The 15,472-nt window shown below is 33.5% G+C and overlaps 1 pseudogene; it reads left to right on the forward strand.

Moving 5' to 3' along the window:
• The first annotated feature begins 1,246 nt into the window (after positions 1-1,246).
• Positions 1,247-14,467, forward strand: LOC115985900 (annotated as a pseudogene).
• The last annotated feature ends 1,005 nt before the right edge of the window (positions 14,468-15,472 follow it).

Below are 15,472 nucleotides of genomic sequence, written 5' to 3' on the forward strand. Positions count from 1 at the left end.
AAATTCTTCAGATTTAATCTTAACATTTTGGAGCTAAAGGAACTCTTCGGTTAGATTTTCTTTGCAGCTTCCTCCTTAAGTTCTTTTCATTTAATTTGTCTATCATCTCCGTAGCTAATGGAAGAACCAAAATCAACTATTAGTCACACCTAAAGCCTTAATGAGTTCTCAGAATAAAAGAAAAATAAATCTAAATGCAATGTCTATTGAAAACTCATCTAACATATGGTCTATCTCTACTTGAACTTTGTTACTAGATTTAAGCAGCTGTATGAGCCTTCCAAAATATGTGTACATATATTTTGTAATATTTTAATAAGTTGGGGGGGGGGGGGGGGGGGGAGTAGACTATGGGGAAGACAACATCTTTCAAAATCTTTCAAAATAACAAGTAAGAAAAGTTTAATTAGTAGTTTTATCTCCTTAAATTTGTGTGGGAGAAATTAATCGTGAATTTTTTTTTAACTCATTGAAAACGAGTGACACCATTAGAAGTCTTTAATCTTGTTAACATCTCACTCAGTCTTTGGACATTGTTCAAAACTTCCAAAGTCATTTGGTTATTGTTTGAAACTTTCAAAGACTTGGAAAGTTATAATCTTAAAATTTTGAACTATATAATAATTGTTTGATGCAAACTGCATAATTGCAGACTAAGTGTATGGCAATTATCAAACTTGTAGCAATCATGATAACAAAGTATATTCAATAATATTTCATTGAAAACAAATTCATAAATGATTCCTGTGTAAAAATTTCTCAAGTCTCTTTGCAAGAAAAAAAAAAAATCGGTTGAAGCTGGAGTACTTATCTTTTATTCGGTGCTTTGTGCTATTATCTCTCTCCACGATACATGCTTCAAATCCACCCATAAACCTTGAATATCCCACATACAAAATATCCTGGCCTATGATGTACTCTGCGCTCTTCCCTATCATCATCATCATCATCATCATTATTATTATTATTTGTGAGAAACAAACGCATAGAAATGATGGAATAAGATTTAAACACAAAGACATACCACAAACTTCACCCAAAAGTCGTAGTAACTTTTAAGAGAGATTATTCTCCTCTCATTAATATATTAAATTAGTTGAATTAGTTCTAGATTAATGTAAACAATTTAACGTTATAGAAAAAAATAAAATACCACAAAATTTAACGAGCGTAATTTACATTTTAGACTAGATGTAATTATAGGAAGTATATGTAATTACCTCCTTTTCTCCCAAACTGTGGAGATATGGGTTTCATTGGGATTCTTATACAATTCACTTGGGTTGCTGTGGTATTATTTGAATTGACAGCCGCAGCAGTAGCATTTCCAACAGCGCTGCCAAACTGCCCGGACAGATGTGGAGATGTGGAAATTCCATATCCATTCGGCCTAAGAGAAGGTTGTTACATAGATCATTATTTTTATGTCAACTGTAAAAACAACTCTCTCGGCAAAACCCAACCAGTAATACCTGAAGACTTCATTATTACAAACATTTCCCTCCAAGGCCAGATTGACATGCCAATGTATATATATAGCCCATGACTGTTATGTACAGGGCGTGTCGAAGACCTGGAATGCACCGTGGCTCAACTCGCCCCTCAATTTCACCGTCTCTAGCAACCAAAACAAGTTCGTGGTCATTGGCTGTGACACTTACGGTGACCTTTATGGTTACCAGCAAAATGGTGAATATATATCCACCGGCTGCGCTTCCGAATGTGAAAGCACTAAGTACATAGTCAACAGCTCTTGCTCTGGTGTTGGGTGTTGCGAGGTAGATATTCCTAATGGGTTAAGGAATATTAGTATCAAGCTCAATTCTATAAATAATTACACAAAAGTAGAGAGTTTCAATCCTTGTGGCCATGCGTTTATTAGCAAAAAAGGCACGTTCACTTTCTCCATTGATTCCCTTCGCACTCTACGGGAAATAGAAGTGATATGCCAATGGTGCTTGATTGGGCGATCGGTACTGAGACATGTAATGATGTTACCAACAAATCGAGTTACATATGTGGAGGTAATAGCACGTGTGTTGATTCCTAATGGAACCCATACCTCCGCCATGGTTGTCAAGGTAATAATTCATGTATCTATGTTAATTTCTCGATAATAATAGTAATTATTATTATTTCTTCTATTTTAACCTAATTTCAATTGAGTCCTTTAATATATATATATATATATATATCAATTTTGTCATTTAAATTCTATTAATTAATATATGATGTAATTCTTTTGTCCACCTCTGTATTGGACTATTCAATCCTCAAAGGAATGTGGTTTTGGAAAGTGAAAAAAAACTCATAAACAATAACATGATTGGATGGAATTAGAAAGAAAGATTAAATTGAAAAGAGATTAATATTGAAGGACTGAAATGAAGATACAAAATAAAATTTAACGAATTGAACTGAAAATTAACAGATAGAAACTCTTTAAAACTTCTTATGTTGCAACACTTTTTCATTTCATTTTAATAATATGTTACTGCTTTTCTCTCAGCAAAAAGAATAAAGTCCTTGTTTAATTGTTTTACTTTTTGTTTGTTTTGGTTTTTTTTGTTTATTTTATTTTGTTTTTAAATCTTGGTCTTGAATATGTCATTGCTTTATATTTACTATATTTATTTTAAGTCACTTAACAATGGGCTTTACATCTATAGACATTGACAAGTGTGAAAATGATGATAACTGTAAGGCCTCGGGAGAACAGTGTATGAACGTACTAGGGAAATTTACACGTTCTTGCATCGAGGGGTACCATTTGGACCGAAGTGCAGGAGTAGACGTCCTTTGTGTTATCAATCAACCATCGCTACAAGTTAAACTTTTTGTTGGTAAGTATACTCAGAGTCCATTTGAGAATAGGTTATTTAGCTGAATCTAAGATTTAGTTTTTAAATAAGAGGCTTTACTAGTTAGACTAATTGAAACCTATCTTTAACTTTTAGAGTTAAATAGTATTATTTCACTCTTTAAGCTTACATTTAGTTTGGTTTCATCTCAAAACTATTAAAAGTGTTATACTTTGTACTCTTCGGTCTACTTAACTTTTTATCCATCTTAAATTTCCAGGCTCATAGTCGGGTTTCTCAAAAAAAAAAAAATATCCATCTTATTTAATAGAATGTCTAGAGATACTATTTAATGATTATTTCATATTAGTTCATTTGATTTGGAGCACTAATTAATATCTGTAAGCATTAGTTAATAGGAAAATTATTAGGAGCTATTAGAGGCTCTAGAATACAGTGATATGGTGCTCTCTTCTCTCACATTCATGATGAATCTTACCATAAATTTTAATTTGTGGGATCCAAGTCAAATTAACTAATATAATACTTACCTGAAAGAAAAAAAGAAGTTTTAATAGCTTAGCACAAAAATGGAAATTCATGCAAATTTTAAGAGTGGAAAAAAGAATTGCCATAAAAATTCTTATGAATTTAAATCTAACCAGCAACCTGTATCATGTCCAAAAGAAAAATATAAAAAATGACTCTTTGAAAAATTGTAATCCATCTCCCCCTTGGGCCCTCTAAGAATGGTATAAAAAGTCCATTAATAATGTTTATTTCTATGGGCATATGCTTCATCGTTTGGCTTCTTAGTAGCTCCTAGATGTACTTGATAGAGATTAGCAAGCTAATATTCTATTTCTTTCAAATGTAGGTGTTGGCATAAGCTTCATAGATGTGCTTGTCTGTAGTTCTTGGCTGTACTTGATAGTTAAGCAAAGAAGGTTAATCAAGCTTAAACAAAGGTTCTTTGAACAAAAGAGGGCTAATTTTACAACAAAAACTCTCCAAACAAGAAAATTCAACTGCAATAGCCAAAATTTTCAACGAAGAAGAGTTGCAAAAGGCTACCAACAATTACGATGAGACTTTAATTATTGGCCGAGGAGGTTTTGGTATAGTTTATAAAGGAATTTTACCAGATAATAGGATTGTGGCCATCAAGAAGTCCAAAACTGTCGATGAAAACCAAATTAAGCAATTCATAAACGAGGTACTTGTACTTTCTGAAATTAACCACAGGAATGTAGTTAAACTATTGGATTGTTGTTTGGAGACACAGGTTCCTTTACTACTTTACGAATGCATACCCAATGGTACTCTTTTTGAGTACATTCATCATGAAAGCCAGGCATCCACCATATCATGGGAGACTCGTCTTAGGATAGCTGCAAAAACTGCAGAAGCACTATCATATTTGCACTTTGCAGCTTTTCCACCTATAATCCATAGAGATGTTAAGTCTTTAAACATATTGCTAGATAATACTCACACAGCAAAGGTATCAGATTTTGGAGCTTCAAGATTAGTTCCACTAGACCAAACACAATTAGCTACAATGGTGCAAGGAACTTTGGGATTACTTGGACCCTGAATACATGCAAACAAGTCAATTGACGGAGAAAAGTGATGTTTATAGCTTTGGAGTGGTCCTCGTAGAGTTATTAACAGGAAAAATGGCTCTTTCATTTGATAGGTTAGAGGAGGAAAGAAGTCTAGCTATATATTTTATATTTTTTTTCGAAAGATAATAGATTATTTGAAATTCTTGAGAAACATATAGCGAAAGAAGGAAAGGCGGAGCAACTGAAGGAAGTGGCAATCTTGCAAAGAGGTGCTTAAGATTGAAAGGGGAAGATAGACCTACTATGAAGGAAGTAGCAACCAAATTGGAGGGTTTAAAAAAGGTGGAGATGCATTTGTGGGTCAATGTTGATTCCAACTCATAAGAAACCAAATTCTTGGTGAGACATCAGATTCTTACAAATATAATGCTAGTAATAAAAGTACTAATGTGTACGATAGTGTGAGAGACCAAGTAATATTTGACTTAGATGATGGGAGATGAACTTAGTTTTATAGCATATTTTTAGTAGATGCCATATTGTAATGATGTACTTTCTTGTTATGCGATGTCCATTTTTCCTTCTTTTTTTTATCATTTTCTTTTTCTTTTTTAAGTGCTTTATCCTAAACTAAAACTGGTGCAAAGGATAATTAAGACTAAAATATTGTTTTGGTCCCTAGATAAAAGTACTTTCTATTGATATCCGATGCCCGTAAGTGATTTCCACTTCCTTTTTTTCTTTTTCTTTTTCATTTTCTTCCTTGTTGTAAATAAATATCATACTTCTCTGTTGATATTTCCCTTTATAAGTATTACCTTTTCTTCACATCAAAAAGTAAATTTAATTAAAAAATACTTTCTTTTATACGGAAAAACGATGCTTTTAAAATATATAAATATAAAAATACTTTCTTTTATACGAAAAACGATGCTTTTAAAATATATATATATATATATATATATAAAATTAATGATAGGTAGTAAGTACTACTCTTTGATACTTTATATTTTTTGTTTCATCCACAAATATAAAATAGGTATTAAGTTTAACCTATTGTAAATTTCCAATTTAGAAACTCAATGCTTGCGTAGTCGCGTTATCCTTCATCTCATTCACAGTGGCTTATAGGCTGCCTCCCAACAGCGATGCTGGTTCTGTCATCTATGCGGTGATGGCTTCGGCTTATAGGGTTCGTTTGTTTGGCCTCTGTGTAGCCTAAATGTGTGTTTCCAAAGAATTTGTGTTTTTAAAGAAGCAATATATATATATATATATATATATTTCAAATAGTTAGCTTTTTTACAAATTTACATTATAAACAAAAATAAATTTTCATATTTTTAAAAGGACAAAGTTTAACTACAAAATTGTTTGTAGCCTTAGGCTACAACCTTACTTAATATCTTTTTATTGGAGGTGAATTTTGATAAATTCATCACTAGATTACATCTTATTCTTATATCCTCTATGATTGTAAAATTTCAAGAAAATTAAATATCAATAGTTATGTTATTAATAAATTGTTTAAATTTCAAGTTTTTGTAGTTTAACATTATGTATAAAATATAAGCTTATAAATTATATAGTAAATAATATCCAATTGACAAAAAATTTGACATGTGTATTAAGAGTGTAAAGAACATGCAATTTAACAGTTAGATTTTCAAAATATGTAGTAATGTTTATTTTATTGAGTAAGATTGTATCCTAAAGGTACAATCAATTTTGTAGCTAAATTTTGTCATTTTTAAAATGCATGTTTTCACATATGCTTATCCAAACAAGCTCATTAGCTAAATCCATTTTCATAAAAGCACTCACATCAATGTTTGTATAATAAAAAAGGACCATATTTTAGCTAATTAAACTAAAAATTCACTCACATCAGACCATGCAAAATTATATAAAAATATATGGTTGCTACTGTAATCGTGTAAATTTACACTTAGCGCTATTCATTTTGCATTTATTTATTTTATTCTTTTTTTACATATCACAGGGGATCGAGGAAGAGAGTAGATGGTGGTTATTGTTGGTGAAGAAAGAGAAATAATTAAAAAAAATTGATACTTTAATGAAATATAGCAGTGTAAAATTGATAATCTGATATGAAGTGTTTTGAAAAGTACGTAAAGTGGAAAAATAAGTTCATATGCAAAAATGGACATGAATATTTACATGAGCTGATACGAATGCTCTAAATTGATGTGTGGAATGAGGCACAAAAAATTCAATATTTTGAAGGAAATTCAAACGTTCTCTAATTGGTAAAACCCAAAAAGCTTGTTTAACAAGAGTAAGGTTGGGTTTGGATTGTGATGAAAAGGAAAAAACTGTGCGTTTGCGTTTTTTCCGTGGGTCCCATGCACTGTTCACTGGACCCACAAGTACGGATTTCAGTAAATTTTTCTTTAAAATTGGGTCCCACGGCACTATTCACACATTTAAAAATTATTTTACTACAGTGTTTTCAGTTTTCAGTAATAAGCGGTATCCAAACAGACCTTAATTATTAGATACTCCTAAAATTTGGTGATGTGATTTTATCTCCTCTCACATTCATAGTGAGTCCCACTAATTAGATTTATGGTGGGGTCCATCATGAATATGAGATGAAGGAGCACTATATCACTGTACTTTAAGAGCACCTAATAATTTTGAGTTCAATGGACCTTGTCTTTAAGAAATCTTAAGTTGCTATGAATATACTAGAAAGTAAGATTAATTGAGTAACAAACAAAAAGGAAGAGATAGAAAACATTATATAATGGAGAAGACGAAGTGAAAAACAAAGAGAATTGTGAGGAATAATTCTGTGATAATATTATTTATCTACCCTTTTACTGAAATTTTTTTGTTGAAAGTGTGCTAAGTGAGAAAAAGTGAGATTTTATAGCTTGCCAAACAAACTAATTTTATCTCAATTACAATTTAAAAGCTGAAATCCAAAGATAAATTATCTCCTAACAACCATTCCCACGTTTTACGCATCTCTAACGGACTTTTAGAACTCTAACTAATTCGTATTAACATCTCTAATCCCATACGTCACCGTTTGAGTGAGCTAACACTTTCCTCTTCAAGTGGCATCAGTGAAACGCCACCGTTTGCCTAAGTAATCATATGTGTCTACAATTAATGAAACGGCATCCCTGTTGAGGCTAGAGTCCCATGATGATGATGTGCTCGCAGGAACAATGCTTTCTGTCATCCCATTCTCACATTATTCAATGTGTATTAGCTTGTTCTTCTCTTTGAGCTCAATTTCAGTTTTGATCCCAATTGGGGCCTTTGACTATTTTGATTTCCATTCAAAGTGAACTCATTTTCATTGAAAACCCATATGATTGAGGAGATATTATTTCATACTAGGTTATATGTACTTAATAAATAAAAATTTTGAAGTTTAACGGTTTTTATAAGGGGCTTCCTATAGGAAACATGTGAGAGTATTGTTCTCTGCAATGGTTTCATCATACCTTGGGGTTAAATTATTTATTTGTGTTGTGGTTTTTTTTTTAATTTATTTTAATTTTATTTTATTTTTTAAATGTGTTGTTTACTTTTTTTAATTTCATTTCAAAAAACAAGGGTCCTTCGTAAGAAATAGGGGGTAAAAAAAAAAAAAAAAAAAAAGCCTAATTGAACTAGAGTATTTGCATTAGCTGGTATGAGTTTCCCTTTAAAAGCCCCTCATAATAAATTATTTAGAAAAAAAAAAAAAAAAAGCCTCGCATAGTAATTTAATTCAATCTAAGAAATAATGACTGCTTTCAAAGCAGTGCTTTTTACAATACTATATTTGTCGCTTAATTTTAAATGCAATAGGTGCAGATTCTAATTTGTTTCTCCTTGGAAAAATCAGCTTCACGCTATTATGATGCCAATGATGTATACTCTTCAAAATGTGGAAAATGTGTTTAGTCTACATTCAGATAATTTGAAATAATAGGAATGAGTGTGTCCAAAAACACCATAATTCAAATAAGCATGATTAGATTTAGGTCTACTTTGCTTCCTAGTTGAAGGACTTCATATGAATTTAGTCTAAAACCTCAGTTTAAAACAATTAGTCTAATATGAGTCATATGACCAACAACACCACAACGGTGACAAGTAGGCACACACACTTAGATCTATCTTGAGGCCTAAGAGGGTTTCTAAACATGGATTTTGAAACTTGAACTTCACTTAAAGGCCTTTTACCCTTGTTTATCCTAGTCACATTACCTTATACTCCACTTAAAGGTCTTTTACAGAGGAAAGATATGTCTTCACCATCCATTTCAAATTTACCTGTTGTTAGGTTCTAAAGACTTAGGTTTTTATGTATTTAGAACTCTAATGTGTATTGTTGAGAAACCATAATCAAAACAAGTTGGTTAGTCGTGTTTAGACTTGTTTAAAGTTGGTTCATTTATGTAAAGTTGAAATAAACTGTTGCAGAAGTTATTTAAGCTTCTCGGCCTGGTTTGATCGATCAAAACTTAGGCTCGATCAATCGAAAATCGGGTTAGAGGCGTTTTTCTGCAGAATTCCAACTCAGCTCTAGTTTGATTAAAACGTTTAGGGTTTTGTAATTTGCCCTAGGTATAAAAGGTAAACCCTAGCCACGTTTTAGAGTTACTCATATTTTTGTTTGTGTAAATCTCTTGTGAGATCTATGAGAAGCTTTCCTTTACACAAACTTAAGTTTATCAATAAGGAGATTGCTTCAAGAGCTTGATGCTCACTCAGTTGCTACCATAAGAACTTAAAGAAACGCAAACGGGTGTACTTGTACTTGCTAGAGAATCCAAGAAAGAAGGAGTCTATGGTTTCGGAGCTTGCACATGGTTGTGTCAGTGAGTTTCTACTGGTGGGTAGTGATAGGATATTAGTGGTCTAAGTCCTGTTGAACAACTTCGATTCTTTTATAGTGGATTCAGGTTTACCTTGAGGATAGCTAGGTTAAATCCTCCCCAGGTTTTTACCGGTTTGGTTTCTCTGGTGATCATATCCTTGTCTCTTTTATCTTTTTGCTGTTTTGCATGATATGATTATTTTGATTGTGATAACCTAGATTTGTTAATTTGGACTAAGTAACAACTTGGCTAATTACCTAGGTTAATCCAATTGTGATTTTAAGGGGTCTAAAAACTATCAAGTGGTATCAAAGCAGGTTGCTCTCTTGTTGTTGATCTTTTGATCACTGAGCTGATCCTTGACCCCTGTTGTTATGGAACATGGACACTCTCTTGTTATTCCTCCTCAATTTGATGGGAATAATTATGCTTATTGGAAAGTAAGGATGAAAGCATTCCTGAAATCAATTGATGAAAGAGTTTGGAACTCCGTCGAATACGGATGGGAGAAGCCCACTACTTCTGTTAGTGAGTGGCAAACTTTTTAAAAAGAAGCAACCGCGTTCAATAGCAAAGCTATGAATGCTATCTTTAATGCTGTTTCTATGGAGGAATTTAAGAGAATCTCTAATGTTGAGGTTGCTCCTACTGCTTGGAATATCCTTTAGACTGTGCATGAAGGCACAAAGGCTGTCAAAATCAACAAATTGCAGCAGTTAACTTCTAAATTTGAAAGTATTAGGATGTCTGATAATGAATCTTTTGATGAATTCTATGCTAAACTTAATGATATTGTTAATTCTGCACATAACTTGGGTGAAATCTATGATCAACCTAAAATTGTTAGGAAGATTCATAGATCTTTGATTGAAAATTTTAGACCCAAGGTGACTGCCATCACTAAGTACAAGGATGTGCAATCCATCCCTATTGATGAGTTTGTAGGATCTCTTCAATCCTATGAGTTGGACCTACCTAAGACTAGCAAATCCAAATCAATGGCTCTTAAGTCAGTTGATGATGTTGATGTTGGTGGATTTGATGATAAGCTCTCTGCTACAGAGATTGCTTACCTTGCCAAGAACTCCAGGAATTTCCTTAGAAACAACAACAGAAGGGCAAGAGATAAGAACACTGCTGAACCTAGAAACTTTAGGAAGAATGATCCTACTAAGGTTAACAATACTGATAAACCTAAAGAAAAAGTAGATCAATCTTCTAATAATTCTATGGGTCCCCAGTGTTTTGAATGTCAAGGGTATGGTCACATGAAATCTGAATGTCTTACCTACTTGAAGTCTAAGGGTAAGGCTATGGTTGTAACCCTTAGTGATAGTGAAGTTTTTGATGATGAGTTTGGATGTGACGAGGATGGAAACTTCATTGCTTTCACTGCTACTACTGTAGTCAATGAAAGCATATCTGCTGAAAAGAACCCTTCTGATGGGGAACTCTCTGAGGACACAAAGTTTCAAGAAGCCTACAATAAAATTTGCAAAGTTGCTGCAAAGGATATTATGAATGTTGAATTAGGCTTAAAGAAAATTGCATCTCTTGAGCTTGATAAGAAGAATTTGCTTGTAAAACTGTTTGATGCCAATGAACTTTTGAACAATGTGAAAACTGAGAATATGCTATTGCTTGATAAAATTAAATATTTGGAACTTGATTTATCTGTTGCTAGATCTGCTAGTTCTAAACTTGATTAAATACTGAGTGTTCAAAAGTCTCATTCTGACAAATTTGGATTAGGTTTTGTTGAAAGCATCTTTGTGTTTGCTCCCCATTCCACAAAATTTGTCCCTTCATCTTCTTTTGAACCTTCTGTGAGTGAGATCGTAAGTGAAACTGTCAAACCCATAGAAGTTTCATCATCTAGGAAGATTAGCGTTGATCTGAAAGAGTCTAAACCTAAGCAGCATACCCTTTCTAAGGACAAGTCATATGATAAGCTTGCATGGGTCTGTCATTTTTGTGGAAAATCTAGACACATTCGTCCAAACTATTACAAGCTGCAAGCTGCTAAGAGAGTAAACAAACCAAAAGTACCCGTGCCTCAGGCACAAGATCCTATGGTACTCATTGGTGAATTGGTAAAGGCTCTAAACCTTTATTCCAATCCTGGACTTAGTAATCATTCCCATGTGAATAAGAACTCCAATACTCGTAGTGCATCTAAAAAATTTTGGATGCAAAAGGTTCAATCTAGTTGAGTCCTTCTGACATGGTCCTTGTGCTTCTTTCCTATTCTTTGTGACCATTGTTCTTTGGTTTTTGTTTTCTTTGTTTCTAGGATTTGCATTGCATAACATTCATGAATTTCATTCTAGGTTGTTTTTCGTTTATTTTTCGAAAAAAAAAAAAAAGGAAAAAGGAACCAAATTATGTTTTGCACTATTTTCTTGGTTTTTGAAAACATGGTTGGTCAATTTATTTTCACATAACATGTCTTCTGTACCTTGTTTAGCTTTGATGAGCTTGCTCATTGCACTCTACTAGTTGAAGCTTTGTAGTGCATGTTGTGTAGGAAAAATGTTTATAGTTTTGATCACTTTGTCTTGATCTTGAAGTCACATGTCTTTGACTGTCGAACTTGAACCTTTAGAGAAAGGCATAAATAACCATCTCACCACTGTTCACTAGCCAATCATGAACACCTTAGTACATATCGTAAGATTTTGTGCTCGAGAAAGTGTAGCACATGCACAAAAAGATCATAGGGTATAGCCTCGGTTTAAATGCTAAAATTGGTATGTATATTATTGGACTTAATGTTAAATCTATCAAATAAAATTGGTGTGTACATTATCTCGGCTATTTTTAATAAGTTTCTAAATAATTAAAATTTGTGTGTACAATATGAGGCAAATCAAGAAACTAACATGATTGCAAACTTATGATCTAGGAGATGTGGGAGTTATATGATGTAACTCTTTTGGTAATAGTCTTTTTGAAATCCTTGTGATGAATTTTGTAGACTTTGTGTTTAATTGCTATACACATATCACCTCACATGTATCTCAAGTTTTTGCTAGTTGCACACACTATACAAGTTACTCTTTGCTAAACATTGTACATGTTATTGTGTGTGTCTTTGGTCTGACCAACTAAGTTAGCAAATACATTGAGTTTTATGCAAAACTGATTTGATGATTGAAAATTTATGGAGAATGTAAGAATTTTTAACTTTGGGAAAATTAGGCTTAACTCCTTGTTTTTGAAAATCATATCATCACATACTCATGCATTTTGTTCATCAATTTCAATGCTTTGAGTTGTTCCTAAATTTTTTTTCAAAAACTGTGTTTTTCCTCAAATTTTGTGAGCCTCTGCCAGTTTTGATTGATCCAATCTGTTTTTCGATCAATCGAAATTGCTTTAAATTGTTTAAGGAAGCCTCTGTCTGTTTCGATTGATCCAATCTGTTTTTCGATCAATCGAAAGTGTCTTTGAAATTGTTTTAAAAATTTTGAGAAGTCTCTATCTATTTCGATCAATCGAAAATCATGAATCAGGTTTTTAAAAAAATCAGATTTGACTTATTCAAACCACTTTTTCAGAACTTTTTCAATACTTTCTCTCTCTCTCCGACTTGGCAAGGCTCCACAAAGAATTTTTTGTCGTTTTCCTCCAAATGTTTTGCTAAATTTCTCTCTCCATAAGCCGGTATGTCTATGTTACCCTTCCTTTTGCATTGTTTTTCATGTTTCATGCATTATTTCATGGTTTTTGGGTAAAATTTTCGGACTATGCATATTTGGGATTTTTGATGAATCAAACCTTATTTTGTGAATTTGATCAATGGGTTTTGTTGCTACAATGATATATTCATGATTTATAATGGTTAATTTGATCAATTTGGGGATTTATGAAAAATAGAAAATTCTAAGGCTTGTATTGAATCCGAATTGGGGATTTTGTTCAAATTGGTTTCAAATGATGAAATTGGCTTGTTGAATTGATGAAATTGGTCATTGTTTTCTGAAATCTATCTTGTATGATGATCAATTGGTCAATTTGTACAATTAATCAAGTGGTTTTTCAAATATTTTGGGGTTTTTGTTAGAAACTCTATGCTCAAGCCAAATTTTGTGATCTTGATATAAATTTGAACTTAATTTCACTGCATTAGGGCATGCATCACGTCATTTAATCTGTTCATGCATCATATAGATTTTCGTTCTATATTTTTTTGTGCCAACTTGTAGTTTGCCATTGGTTTTTTTTTTTTCTTGCTTTGTGTCTTTGTCCTTATCCTAGCACTATGCCTAGGAAGACTAGAGCCCATAGGACCCCTTCCACTTCCTCTGAGTCTCCCACTAGAAGTGAGGTGTTTAGGAATGACAAAAGCAAAGAGGTTTATGAGAAGCTAAATTGTAAGTGTAAGATTTGGGTTAAGCGTTTTGTGGTTTTAGATGAGGTTGATCCGGCCACTAGGGCAAACCTTGAGTCTAGAGGTTGGTTATCCCTGTTAGAGATAGATCATCCACCCTCGATCGTCTTGATTAGAGAGTTCTTTTCAAATCTCTCTTGCCACGTATATGATTCCAACACCCTTGTTAGGAGTTGGATACGAGGTGTTGAGTTCACCATTACTCCTCGAGTAGTGGCTAATGCTCTTGGGGTTCTGGTCGTTAGAGAGCCTGACTATCCTTATGAGGAGTCTCCACCTTTAGATGATGTCATGTCATACATCACTAGGTCTTCTATCTAGTGGGGTTCTGATCCTCGGATCACGTCTTCTGAGCTTATCGAGACTGCCTATCTTTTCTTTAGGATGGCGTGTCATTCGTTGTGGCCTATTTCTCATCTCCACACCATCCCTCTTGAGCGATGTGTGTTTTTGTATGCTTTTGTGTCTAGTGCGTCTATTAGCTTTCCTCATCTGTTTCTTCGTTCTTTGAATGAAGTTCATAGGAGTTCTGTCGTAGCACATGCTCTTATTCATCTTATTTTCATTCATAGGATTTTGTTGTATCTTGGTCTAGATAGTTTCCCTTTTAGTGAGCTCGTTCATGTTGTAGCTCCCATAGGTGCCACCTTCGTTAGGCAAAGGGCTACTCACTTGAGAGTTGGTCCTACGCATCCTAGAGGTGCATCATCTGGTGTTGTTCCCCATCCTCCCTCTTTTACAGGTGCTGATACGGCTGAGGCGTCTGGTGTTGCTGCTGCTGATGCTGATGTTCCTCCACCAACAACTTCGGATGATTTAGACATTCGACGTACGTTGGATCATGTCTTGACCGTTTAGGCGACTCATGGACAGATTTTGGTGGATGTGCTCGATGAGATCCATGCTTTGCGCGTAGAGTTGGCATAGTTTAGACGATTTTCACCGCCACCTCCTTTTGATGATGGATTTTGATTGCCCTTTGGCATTTCGTCACAAAAAGGGGGAGTACATAGTTGAGCTCTTGTAGAGTTTTGTTTTCAGGGGGAGAGCATTTTTGTTGGTTGGAGCATGTAGAGTTTAGATTGTATTTAGGTGCCTCACATTGTATTTTATCTTTTTAGCTCTTGCCATATTTTTGTTGGGATATTCATGTTAGGGGGAGATACTTTAATTGCTTTATATGTTTCTTGTTTCAATTGCTTCTTGATTTATATTTATGAGTTATTCATTGATATATGTCTTTATTGTGTGTTGGTTGATATCAAGAATTTATTTTGTTTACTTGTATTTTTCACACATGCGATTATGCATTTTGTTTAGTGTTCCAGGAAATATAGAGGTTGATTCAATTGAGCTGCTGTCTACACTTGCAACTGATGGATAGTAGTTATGATTGAATTTTTTTTTATGAGCATTATTTTTGTAAAGGGCTTTTCTTTGTAAACTTTGAGTTTTTAGTTGTGTTTTGTCATGGATTGCCAAAGGAAGAGTTTGTTAGGTTCTAAAGACTTAGGTTTTTATGTATTTAGAACTCTAATGTGTATTGTTGGCAAATCATGATCAAAACAAGTTGGTTAGTCATGTTTAGACTTGTTCAAAGTTAGTTCATTTATGTAAAGTTGGAATAAACTGTTGCAGAAGTTATTTAAGCTTCTCGGCCTGGTTCGATCGATCGAAACTAAGGCTCAATCAATCGAAAATCAGCTCAAAGGCGTTTTTCTGCAGAATACCAACTCAGTCCTAGTTTGTTTAAAATGTTTAGGGTTTTCTAATTTGCCCTAGGTATAAAAGGCAAACTCTAGCCACATTTTAGAGTTGCTCATATTTCTATTTGTGTAAATCTCTTGTGAGATCTGTAAGGAG

This window comes from Quercus lobata, chromosome 4 (genome assembly GCF_001633185.2).
Source record: "Quercus lobata isolate SW786 chromosome 4, ValleyOak3.0 Primary Assembly, whole genome shotgun sequence".
In the NCBI taxonomy this organism is placed as follows: domain Eukaryota; kingdom Viridiplantae; phylum Streptophyta; class Magnoliopsida; order Fagales; family Fagaceae; genus Quercus; species Quercus lobata.